Source organism: Saimiri boliviensis, chromosome X (genome assembly GCF_048565385.1).
Source record: "Saimiri boliviensis isolate mSaiBol1 chromosome X, mSaiBol1.pri, whole genome shotgun sequence".
NCBI classification, from domain to species: domain Eukaryota; kingdom Metazoa; phylum Chordata; class Mammalia; order Primates; family Cebidae; genus Saimiri; species Saimiri boliviensis.
Window position 1 is genome coordinate 52,657,552 of NC_133470.1, and position 13,204 is coordinate 52,670,755.

Sequence of the window (13,204 nt, forward strand, 5' to 3'; positions counted from 1 at the left end):
GCTGTTCCTACAGAAGACCTAGAATGCAGGACTGCTGCCTATCTGCTGTGGTGGTGGCCCTGCATAACTTAAGGATCTGTAAGTTATCAAAACTTATAAACTCTCACACTGGTTGTCACTAAAGCCATGACCACAATCTAACCCCTGCTGGTGAGACCACCTGAGATTGTTATGTAGGTGCATTACCTGCTGTTGCTCTTCTGTCTGGGCCTCTGGTGGCTGCCTGTGACAGCTGCTAGCCAAGTGAAAAGAGAAACCCAAAATGTTTCAATAATTAGTTTAGTTGGCAGGTTTTTGGCCTCAGCTTGGATGTTGTCCCAATATCTGTTTTGTGCAAATGGCTTACTGATGTTCTATACCAGACGGCCCACTGGGTGTGAGATGGCACTATGGTTTGCCAGCATTAAATCATGTTGTTTTGTGCTCTACATACTGCTATTGCATGGTGTTGTTTTCAGGATTCTCCTGAAATTGCAATGGCTGGGAACAATGCTCAGACCTTCTGAACTCCCCTAAAGCCATGGAGGGCCAGTCTCAGTATAGGCAAGTTTTCCGGCATGGTATCAACGCCCTTGCTGGGATCAGGTCCCTGAACCCAATACTTGAGAGTGTGTTGCTTTCAGCTAAGTACTCTGGTCTAGTGACCTGGGGTCTTGGGAGTGCTCAGGACTGTACTGGCTGTAAGCTGCAAAGTCCTGGCATTGAGCCAGGGTGAGCAGTTCTGGACAGTGGAGCTCCACTTTCACCTAGTCAGTGGTAGAAATGTAGACTACCAATCTCCAGGGGAACAACAATTCCCCCCTAGAGACTTGGAGTGGATGATGCGACACTAAGCTCTCAGTGTCCATGAGTAGAGCCAGGTGGAAACAGTAAATGGCTTAACCCTGACCCATGGAGGGGTAACTTCATACCTGAGTCCTCACAACGCCTCACAAGATTAAGCATGGCTGAGGCAAGTACCTTCTCTGTTGCTGCCTTCCTTGCTTCTGGAAGATCCTTGCATGCTGACCTTCAGGGATACCAAGGGGTTTACAAAACGATGAGGGGTCACAAAATGATGGTTAACTGTGGTAATCCTGAACATGTGGCTCAGCTCCCTCTAAGTCTCTGGAGGAGGCAGAAACTTTCTCAGTTCTTCTCAGACATTTGCTCACATGGCTGCATGCTCCTATCCCTGCATCCTGCCAACATGCCAAGGGCCAAAGATCTCACTCTGCCATTCTAAGCACCACTGCCTTTGGTGCCACACCAACAACCCCTACCTCCTTCCTTTAGTGGATGCTGACTGAGACCCCTCAGAGGCTGATTGTAATGCTCTTGAGTAGAAAGTGGCACCCTACGAGGTAGGGCAGAGGATCCACCTCCTCCCCAGGGATTCCTAGTCACCATCTGACACCCCAAAATTTCTAAAGATGCCCAGGAAGAATGAAAGATGGAGACACATAACTACACCATGGTGGAAATGCAACATTTCCTAGAGAAGTTGATGCAAAACAAAGAAAAAAGGGAAACCAATTGGTTATAAAAAACTTTCAGGGATGGGGTCTGAGCATGCAGTTCATGGCAGCAAAATTGGGTCAAGTGGTGGGGCTAGCCAGAGACCCCAAAACACATAATTTGCTAAAAATCTCTAAGGTAATTAGAGAAAAATTTGTCTGGTAACCACAAGAAGAGTCTCCACTTTATAACATGCTTCCATCAATGTAGGAATCATAGCACCAAGGACACGGATGAAGACAGGTTCACAGCAGAGAGTGATGAGAAACTGACTGCCAAGGAGGAGGCACTGCCTCTTTTCATATAAGTCTTTAGAGCTTGGTGAAAGGCTTACAGCTTCTTCACCCTGATCATGATGAAGGCATAGGGAAAGTGAAAAACCTTCACAAGGGCTGGATTTCTGCCCTGTTGACAGGCATTGTGCAATGGGTCAATCATTTTGCTAAGTACCATTCCCCTACAGACGCCACCACTATCTTGAAACCACAGGAAGCTCCTTAGAGTAAAAGCCAAGGAATTTTTGCTTAAAGAAGCCATTCCCGACTGGGAATTCACACCTGTAATCCCAGCACTTTGAAAGGCCGAGGTGGGTGGATCATGAGGTCAGGAGTTCAAGACCAGCCTGGGCAAGATGGTGAAACCCTGTCTCTAATAAAAACACAAATAATAGCTGAATGTGGTGGTGGGCACCTGTAATCCCAGCAACTCCAGGGGCTGAAGCAGAAAATTGCTTGAACTTGGGAGGCAGAGGTTGCACTGAGCCAAGATCGTGCCACTGCACTCCAGCCTGGGTAACAGAGTGACACTCTGTCTCAAAAAAAAAAAAAAAAAAAGAAGGAGCTGTTACCCTCACCCCACCCCGGAACCCTGCCACTCAAAACCTACCACAGAAGTCTTACTTCCTAGTTCATAGAAACCACTGACATGGTCCAACAAGCCTCAGACCAAATGGATGCCTTAGGCTGCTACACAAGAAGAAGCCAGAGAAGCTGAAATACTGTCTGCTCATGGGTTCCCAGTAAAGGCTGTGGTCCCTACAACCCACAGCCTTGCCATTTCCAGAAAGGCAGATGGGAATTCAATGCTCCTTATTGTTCACCACCACACAGGCAACACTCTGAATGCAGGAAATCATCTGCTCCCCTCTTCACAGAGAGGAGAAATAATTGGAAAAAAAAATCCTCTACTGGCAGCTCCACAGCTTTGGCATGTGAAATCATCTCAGCATGGGTCAGATCAGAGGTAATTTATGTATACTGGCCAAGGCATTCCGAGTCCTGACTCACATGGGATGGACAAGACAGCCACAACATCCCTAGTACAACTGCAACTCAAGACCCATCAGCAAGGCTCATCTTGACCTTTTTGCAGACCTGCAGAAACAGCAGCCTCCCCAGTCCCTATCCTAGAAACTTGGAAGTGCCCTGGCCCACGTCCCTCCACCAAAACACAACTGTCCATATACATCAGAGACCATTCATTGGAACAGACCTAACCAACAATCCTCAATTCTACCCTTAGAGACCCTGGAGCACAAATCGTAGTCATTTGTAGGAGCCCAAAGCACCCAAAGGACAGGTCACCCATTGCTTTCTGAAAACTCTGGCCAACCAGTCATGAGCAAACATATCACCACTGAGGTCACAGTGGGCATCATTTTTAAAATCTACTAATTGTAGTAGCTCCTTTCTCTTTCTTACATCCCATTTTAGGCATGGACATCATAACCTGCCAACACTCTATACAGAACAAATCTATGTTCCTGGTCCTCCTGGCAGGTCAAGTCAAGTCAAATGGGAACTGGCATGTTTTCTATAGCCAGTGAAGGGGGTTCATACACCATAGCACCACCTGGGCCTGGAAACTGATGGTCTTTGGTTCATTATAAAATATCTTTTAGATATAAGAGTTAGTAAGCACATAACACACTCTCAATTCTCCCATTTGGACAGTACTTAAATCTCTTACAAATAACACAAACTATTGGTCATAGAAACCTAATGTCCAGCTACCCTCCCCGTCAAGGTCCAAACCACGAACATAGTTTGGTTAGTAAAAGGCAATCAAAGGACTGTGGGACAACATTTTGCAGCAGATTTGGCCAATATGTTCTGTGCTATTCCCGAAACAGAGGAGTCCCCATCTGCTTATACTTTTGAAGACAGTCCATACACATTTACCAGATTGCCCACATGCTATATCAGTAGCCCAGCTGCAGAACTTAAACATGTGTTTCAGGACCTTTGTACCCTGTAGCATGACGCTGATGATATTTTTCTCAGAGGCCCCTCATATAAGGAAATCAAAAGCACACTGGCCACTTTAGTGGCATTCCTCCAAGATCATGGCTGGGCAACAGCCCCACACAATGTTCAGAGTGCAGACACCACCGTAAAGTTTCTATTGCCTCATCCTCAATGGACATTTTACATTTGATTCTTCCTTTAAATAATATTCTTACATATGAAATGTAACACATTTAATTTATTACATTTAATAAATATTTAATGTAACACATTTAATAACACATTTTTATAAAGATCTCTCCATGTCTTAGATTTGATTCTTCCTTTAAATAATATTCTTACATATTAAAGAATATTATTTAAAGGAAGAATCCAATCTAAGACATGGAGAGATCTTTAATATGTAAGAATATTATTTAAAGGAAGAATCAAATCTAAGACATGGAGAGATCTTTATAAAAATTACCTTCGAATCATTACGGAGTGGAGGCATTTGGAGCTGTTAAAATGCCAGATTACCTCGGTGCCGATCAGCAGAAGACCGAAGAGGATGAGAAGGACAAGCCCACCTGAGCTCTGGATGAGGGGGATATTGCCTTGCTGAAAACTTTCGGTCAGAGCACTTATTCTATACAGATCAAGCAAGTTGAAGATGACATTCAGCAACTTTTCAAAAGTAATGGGCTCACTGGTATTAAATAATCTGACACTGGCCTGGCCCCTCCAGCACTTTGGGATTTGGCTGCAGATAAGCAGACCCTCCAGAGTGAACAGCCTTTACAGGTTGCCAGGTGTACAAAGATAATCAATGCTGATTCAGAGGACCCCAAATACATTATCAACGTAAAGCAGTTTGCCAAGTTTGTGGTGGACCTTAGTGATCAAGTGGCACCTACTGACACTGAAGAAGGGATGAGAGTGGGTGTGGACAGAAATAAATGTCGAATTCACATTCCATTGCCTCCTAAGATTGACCCAACAGTTACCATGATGCAGGTGGAGGAAAAACCTGATGTCACATACAGTGATGTTGGTGGCTGTAAGGAACAGATTGAGAAATTGCGAGAAGTAGTTGAGACCCCATTACTTCATCCAGAGAGGTTTGTGAACCTTGGCACTGAGCCTCCCAAAGGTGTGCTGCTCTTTGGTCCATGCGGTAGAGGCAAGACACTCTGTGCATGGGCAGTTGCCAACCGGACTGATGGGTGCTTCATTCGAGTTACTGGATCTGAACTTGTACAGAAATATGTCGGTGAGGGGGCTCGAATGGTTCATGAGCTCTTTGAAATGGCCAGAACAAAAAAGGCCTGCCTTATCTTCTTTGATGAAATTGATGCTATTGGAGGGGCTCGGTTTGATGATGGTGCTGGAGGTGACAATGAAGTGCAGAGAACAATGTTGGAACTGATCAATCAGCTTGATGGTTTTGATCCTCGAGGCAATAATAAAGTGCTGATGGCCACTAACAGACCTAATACGTTGGATCCAGCACTGATGAGGCCAGGGAGATTGGATAGAAAAATTGAATTTAGCTTGCCTGATCTAGAGGGTCGGACCCACATCTTTAAGATTCACGCTCGTTCAATGAACGTTGAAAGAGATAGCAGATTTGAATTGTTAGCAAGACTGTGTACAAATAGCACTGATGCTCAGATTAGAAGTGTCTGCACAGAAGCTGGTATGTCTGCCATCAGAGCACGGTGAAAAATTGCTACTGAGAAGGATTTCTTGGAAGCTGCAAATAAGGTCATTAAGTCTTATGCCAAATTCAGCGCTACTCCTCATTACATGACATACAACTGAACTTTGAAGGCTTTCAACTGAAAACTTTAAATTGGAATCCTAACCTTATATAGGCTTGTTAACTACTTCACAAAAAAAATCTCTTGAAACTGATAAACAACTTCAGCAAAGTCTCAGGATACAAAATGAATGTGCAAAAATCACAAGCATTCCTGTACACCAAAAACAGACTTAAAGAGAGCCTAATCAAGAACAAACTGCCATTCACAATTGTTACAAAGAGAATAAAATACCTAGGAATACAACTAACAAGGAACGTAAAGGACCTCTTCAAGGAGAACTACAAGCCACTGCTCAACGAAATAAGAGAGAACACAAACAGATGGAGAAATATTCCATGTTCATGGTTAGGAACAATCAATATCGTGAAAATGGCCATACTGCCCAAAGTAATTTACAGATTCAACGCTAACCCCATCAAGCTACCAAGGACCTTCTTCACAGAACTGGAAAAAAATACCTTAAACTTCATATGGAACTAAAAGAGAGCCCGCATAGCCAAGTCAATTCTAAGCAAAAAGAGCAAAGCAGGAGGCATCGCACTACCGGACTTCACACTATACTACAAGGCTACAGTAATCAAAACAGCATGGTACTGGTACCAAAACAGAGATATAGACCAACGGAACAGAACAGAGGCCTCGGAGGCAACACAATATATTTACAACCATCTGATCTTTGACAAACCTGACAAAAACTAGCAATGGGGAAGGGATTCCCTGTTTAATAAATGGTGTTGGGAAAACTGGCTAGCCATGTGCAGAAAGCAGAAACTGGACCCCTTCCTGACACCTTACACTAAAATTAACTCCAGATGGATTAAAGACTTAAACATAAGACCAAACACCATAAAAACCCTAGAAGAAAATCTAGGCAAAACCATTCAGGACATAGGCATAGGCAAGGACTTCATGACCAAAACACCAAAAGCATTGGCAACAGAAGCCAAAATAGACAAATGGGGCCTAATCAAACTCCACAGCTTCTACACAGCAAAAGAAACAGTCATTAGAGTGAATCGGCAACCAACAGAATGGGAAAAAATTTTTGCAGTTTACCCATCTGACAAAGCGCTGATATCCAGAATTTACAAAGAACTAAAACGGATTTACATGAAAAAAACAAACAAGCCCATTCAAAAGTGGGCGAAGGATATGAACAGACACTTTACAAAAGAAGACATACATGAGGCCAACAAACATATGAAAAAATGCTCATCATCACTGGTCATTAGAGAAATGCAAATCAAAACTACATTGAGATACCATCTCACGCCAGTTAGAATGGCGATCATTAAAAAGTCTGGAGACAGCAGATGATGGAGAGGATGTGGAGAAACAGGAACACTTTTACATGGTTAGTGGGAGTGTAAATTATTTCAACCATTGTGGAAGACAGTGTGGCGATTCCTCAAGGACCTAGAAATAGAAATTCTATTTTACCCAGCAATCCCATTCCTGGGTATATATCCAAAGGATTATAAATTGTTCTACTATAAGGACACATGCACATGAATGTTCGTTGCAGCACTGTTTACAATAGCAAAGACCTGGAGCCAACCCAAATGCCCATCGATGACAGACGGGACAGGGAAAATGTGGCACATATACACCATGGAATATTATGCAGCCATCAAAAACGATGAGTTCGTGTCCTTTGTAGGGATGTGGATGAACCTGGAAACCATCATTCTCATCAAACTGACACAAGAACAGAAAATCAAACACCGCATGTTCTCACTCATAGGCGGGTGCTGAACAATGAGAACACATGGACACAGGGAGGGGAGCACTATACAATGGGGTCTATTGGGGGGAAATAGGGGAGGGAGAGCAGGGAGTGGGAAGTTGGTGGGAGATAGCATGGGGAGATATGCCAGATATAGGTGAAGGGGAGGAAGGCAGCAAATCATGCTGCCATGTGTGTACCTATGCAACAATCTTGCATGTTCTTCACATGTACCCCAAAACCTAAAATGCAATAAAAAAAATGACCTTCATTCTGAGGTGTAATCTTCAACATATTCTTGAGCACACCTATGCACACATGCACTTCCACATTCCACTGAATCCTCTAGATTTCTTTTTTTAAGAGATGGTGTCTTGGTCTGTCCCCAAGACTGGAGAGCAGTGTTAGGATCATGGCTCACTACATCCTCAAACTCCTGGATTCAAGTGATCCTCCTACCTCAGGCTCTTGAGTACCTTGAACTACAAGAATAAGTGAGCCACCATGCCCAGCCAATATATTCACTTTTTGTAGAGATGAGATCTTGCTATGTTGCCCAGGCTAATCTTAGACTCCCGGCCTCAAGCAATCCTCCTGCCTTGCCCTCCCAACGTGCTGAGGTGGAAACCACTGTGTCCAGCCACCAGATTCTTTATTAAGAAAACTTGTTTGCTGATATGTAGGCAATGAATTAATTAATAGTTCGTAAATTACTAACTTACAAGTCAACATAAATGAGTTGAGTAAACACAAAATAACACCATGAATTAATCAACAGCTTTTGACTTCAAGTTCTTTTTTTCCTTTCAAATGTAGCTCTGACAGGGACTACTACTAGTCCATTCCATGGAAAAGTCAGAGGTGGTTAAAATATCAGAGGTAACTTACTAATACCTTGCTGCCTTTTGTGTAGCTTTCTCTCAGTACTTCACCAGTTGAAATTGATACATTTCTCCAGCTGGGTTCAGGAGCCACACAGGAGCACACAGAACTGGGAAACCAATGCCATCTCTGACACTAAAAGCAATGAAAACATAAATAATCAAACATATTATCAAAAAATGAACAAGAGATCAGTATCAAGTACAGCAAGAAGAGAAGAAATAATTTAATCTGCCAGGCTTTCATTCCGACAAAATAATTTACAACACGGGTCTCTATGTGACATGCATGAAGAGAAAAAAGAACCCACATGCCCAGTTGAATTGGAAGATGAAAATGAAAAAAGAACTCTTGCTTATTCACCAGTGTACAATCTAATCTTGACTACTGAAACACTTTCATACAACGATTCTATGTAACACGTGCTTTATTGCCATTTGGAAATAGAATTTGCTTTGATTTAAATATACTTTCTTTGATTTCTTGCTTTAAGTATATTTTCTTAACATATTCACAGCTACACTGTCAGTACAAATTTTCAGGTATAAGTAACTATTTCTGCTTTTAATAAACTGATAGCATAATTGGCAAAATAAGGTATACTCCCATGCAAAGGTAAGAGTGCAAGGTAAGACTCCAGAGTCAAGTAAAACATAAGAGTCAAGAAAAAAAAGAGGTGCAAGTAATTGGGCAGTGGGGAAATCTTATGTGTGAAAAGAATGAATCTGTAATACAAACTGTTCTTCCCTAAGAGGTCAGCAAGATTTGGCTGATACAGAGAGCTTTGTGCACAAGGGATCCAGTTCCACATGGTTTAGGTCTAATTTCAAAGGCAACTTCTACTGTAACCTGTGACTCACCCTATCCTAAAGTGCTATATGTAAAGGGTCTGCAGATATCCAACCAGCAGCACTGTGAACCCCTAACTGCAAGCCTTTCCAGACGAATGCCAGGCCACTCATCTGATGACATAGAGCAGAATACCTGAAAAATAATACCTCTTGGGCCAATGAACTGCCAGTCACTATTATTTAGTGTAAAATGCTATATTACATATGTGTAATTTCTTTCTAAATTGCAGCGCTTCACATAGAAGCAATTAAATATAAAAACCAAATATTTATTCAGCTTAAAGGCAACTTAGAAATACTGATGCCAGAAAGATGCTTTAGCCCTAAGTCAGCTGCTTGAAAATGCCACAAATAAACCAACAAAGAGATCTTGAGGCATAATAAGTGTTCATACATTTTCAGCTATACCTCTTTGAATATGAAAACCTAAGCTGCAGTTATGCTACAGTACAGAATGTGTTATATTTTATATCACTGAGCCTTAGTTTACAAATGGTAAATAATAGGAAAGGTAAACTGTGAGGTTTCCTGAGGAGCTTTTACATTCAACAGACACATGAAAATCTTTCCCCACTGATGGGTTCAATGGGGAGAAGCTATGCATCTGTCTCAATTTTCATATGCTCAATGGCAATAAAGGATTCCTAGGACTAAAAAGGGACATAGCCAGGCGTGGTGGCTCACGCCTGTAATCCTAGCACTTTGGGAGGCCGAGGTGGGTAGATCACCAGAGGTCAGGAGTTCAAAACCAGCCTGACCATCATGGTGAAACCCCATCTTAAAAAAAAAAAAAAAAAAAAAAAAGGTCATAAATGACACAGCACACTGAAAAGACTGTAATGTTACTTCAGAGTGTTGCAAAATAAAGATCACAGATGCAAGTTTTAGTTCACTGAAGCATGTAATCATGTATATTCCAATAGTGTGTTTAAAAGTCTTATACCACTTACATACTTATGTGGGAAAATGTATCTTGTTTGTGTTTTATAGATGAAATGTGAACAGGCAAAACTAAACGTAATCTTACAAAACAAATCACCAGATGTTAATGGCTGATTAATTCAACTGTAATCCCAGCTGCTCAGGAGACTGAGGTAGGAGAATAGCTTAAACCTGGGAGACAGAAGTTGCAGTGAGCCAAGATCACACCACTGCACTCCAGCCGGTGTGACAGAGTAAGACTCTGTCTCAATAACAACAACAAACCCGCCTTTTATGATATTTTCTCCTCCCCAATTCATGGAATTTTAAGAAGTCCAGGACTATCAAAACAAAAACAAGTAGAAAATACACAGTCACTCTCTAAACTTTGTTAAGAGTGAGACAATGCTGCCACTCTCACCGGGCTCAGGTGCCAACAGGAAAGGACCCTCCGGATTCTGCAGAAGAATGGAGAACATTCCTCCTTGCCCTGACTGCACCTTCACCACTGCCACTGAGGCCCATGGCACAGCACCTGCAATTTCCTCCCCATCCCAGGCTAGGAAGGGACCTGCAGCGCTCCTATTCCCCCTTCGTGGACCTCAGACTTGCTGTTGCTGCCACCACTAGTGTACCCACCAATACAACCACTGCTGCTGCACCAGCCCACCCTACAAGGCTCCTACCACCTGGCCACCACAGGTGCCCTTCTATGGCTCCAGTCAAGCTGAAGTCTCCTTTGTGGCCACCAACCACAGCAAGGTGAGCCACAGAGCCAGGCTATCTGCAGGATCCAGCCTCCAGGGTGCAGCTGGTGGCTCCTCCCTTTCCTCCTCTAGCTGGGCAGGGAGCAGCTGGGCAGGCAAAGCCAAAAAAGCCTAAAACAGGATGCAGTGAGTGCTGGCATTACAGCCTCACCTTGTCACGGTGGCTACTGTCTACAAAAATACAAAAGTGTTTTTACAAAATACAAAAATATCTCTACAAAAATACAAAAAAAAAATCAGCCAGGCATGCTGTCATGTGCCTCTAGTCCCAGCTACTCAGGAGGCTGAGGCAGGCGAACCACTTGCACCCAGGAGATGGAGGTTGGAGTGAGCCAAGATCGTGCCACTCACCAACCTCCAGCCTGGTTGACAGAGGCGAGACTCCATCTCAAAAAATACATACATAAATAAAAAAAATGCTTCTTCCACTAAGCAGATATACAGCCAAACTTAGTTTTGCCTTTGGAGTCCTCTACAGGTTGCCACCTGAGTACATTTGCAGGATTAGATTCCACAGCTCAAGCTGTCACTTACCCCTATTAGCTGCATATCAAAATCACACCCACTCTTAAAGGCCCAACTCAAACCCCACTCTTCATCTTTACATTCTCTACATAATGATTAAGAAAGGGATTTCAACAAAATAGTCACAATTCCTAATGAACTGAGAAGGAAATGGAGGGTGAGAAAAGCTACAAAATGGCTAGAAATCAATAAATCTTTCTGGAAGCATTTTTTAAAAGATCACTATTCAAATATTAGTGAATATTTCAACAAGCCCTCTATAGATCCAGCTCTGTTAGCCAATATTTATTAACTGCTAATAATGTGCAGTGGAGAAGCTTAATAGCAGGGTATGTCATCAACGTGATAAAAAGCTATAATCTGGATCTAGGATTCAAATTCCAATTATATTTGTATTTGTATTTCACTTAGGAAAGGAAAATCAAAATAAGAGGATTTAGCATTTCAAATGGAGAGTCGGAAGCTCAAATAAGCCTACAGCAGTGAAAGAAATAGTTGTCAGACTATTTTTTTTTTTTTTTTTTTTTTTTTGAGACGGAGTTTCGCTCTTGTTAACCAGGCTGGAGTGCAATGGCGCCATCTCGGCTCACCGCAACCTACGCCTCCTGGGTTCAGGCAATTCTCCTGCCTCAGCCTCCTGAGTAGCTGGGATTACAGGCACGTGCCACCATGCCCAGCTAATTTTTTGTATTTTTAGTAGAGACGGGGTTTCACCATGTTGACCAGGATGGTCTTGATCTCTCGACCTCGTGATCCACCCGCCTCGGCCTCCCAAAGTGCTGGGATTACAGGCTTGAGCCACCGAACCCGGCTGTTCAGACTATTAAAAAACTTTATCAGATAGGGGAAATCTTACCAGATGGGGGTATCTTTTCAATTGACATGTCCTAAACGTAAAAGGGTTTTTTAAAGTTAATCTTGTTAAAAGGCCAAAGGATGTGATGGGAAATTCTGAGCCTCTCATAATGAGACAGGTTCATTGGCACAATTACCAGTGAGTGCAACAGGAATGAGATGTATGGTAGAGAGATGATGCTATTATCTCTTCATTACTTTTTAGGGCCTTATTTCTTTTAGGCTCCACCTAATTTAAATTCTCCCCTGGCTCCTAAGCCTGTGAGTTCATATTAATTTTCGCAGTGGTATGCCTCATTTTGCTCCCAAAGAAAGTGAAAATATTAAAGGTTCAAGTAAAGTTCTTTAAAAAACAATTTTAAGTAATCTTTCTATCTAGCTACAATACTTGGTAAAATATGCCTTCTATGGCATTTCCAAAATTAGGATTGAAATTAGAATACATTTCTGAAACAGACTTTATAATTTAATTTATACATTGCAATGCACAAAATTCTACAATTATTAATTATACTAAGGAAAGCAGGGTGTTTTTCTAAAAACAGTTGGAAAGAGTTGTGGTGTGTGAAGTAGAATCTCAGTCTACAAACTTAAGAATCACTTTAGTTCTATGACCTAAGGAATTAGCTTCACCTTGAAATAACTTTCTCACCTGAAAAAAGAAATAACGCCATCTTTTCCTCTTTCAGTGTGGCTGTTCAAATAAAATGAAATAATGTGTGTAGCCCAGTACCTGCCACAAAGTGCTCAATACATTAGTTTACTTCCTTCAGTCAACACAAAACACACATTCACAAGATTCAGATTTAAGGGAATCCACTTCCACAAGTCTTCACCAGCACGAAATGCTACATACAGCTAGTTTGCTCTAATAAAAACAATACCGTCACCAACATTTCACTTTTCTAAGGGACCTAAATCAAGATGAGGGAGCCTACATGTGATTCTGCAAGAACTCCATTAAGGTTGCATACATACTGACCACTAAATCATTAACAGGAAAGTCCATAGCAATTGGGCGAAAACATCTGGCAGCATTTATGCTGGTAAAAAAGCTCACTTGGGAGCTAAAAAAAAAAGTCAAATTAGGCCCAACTCCAAACGGATCTTTAATAAAGCAAGAGTGATG

At 42.1% G+C, this 13,204-nt stretch overlaps 1 pseudogene; it reads left to right on the plus strand.

The window, feature by feature from the left end:
• Positions 1-4,250: 4,250 nt before the first annotated feature.
• On the plus strand, positions 4,251-5,558 carry LOC120366624 (26S proteasome regulatory subunit 7 pseudogene; annotated as a pseudogene).
• Positions 5,559-13,204: the final 7,646 nt, after the last annotated feature.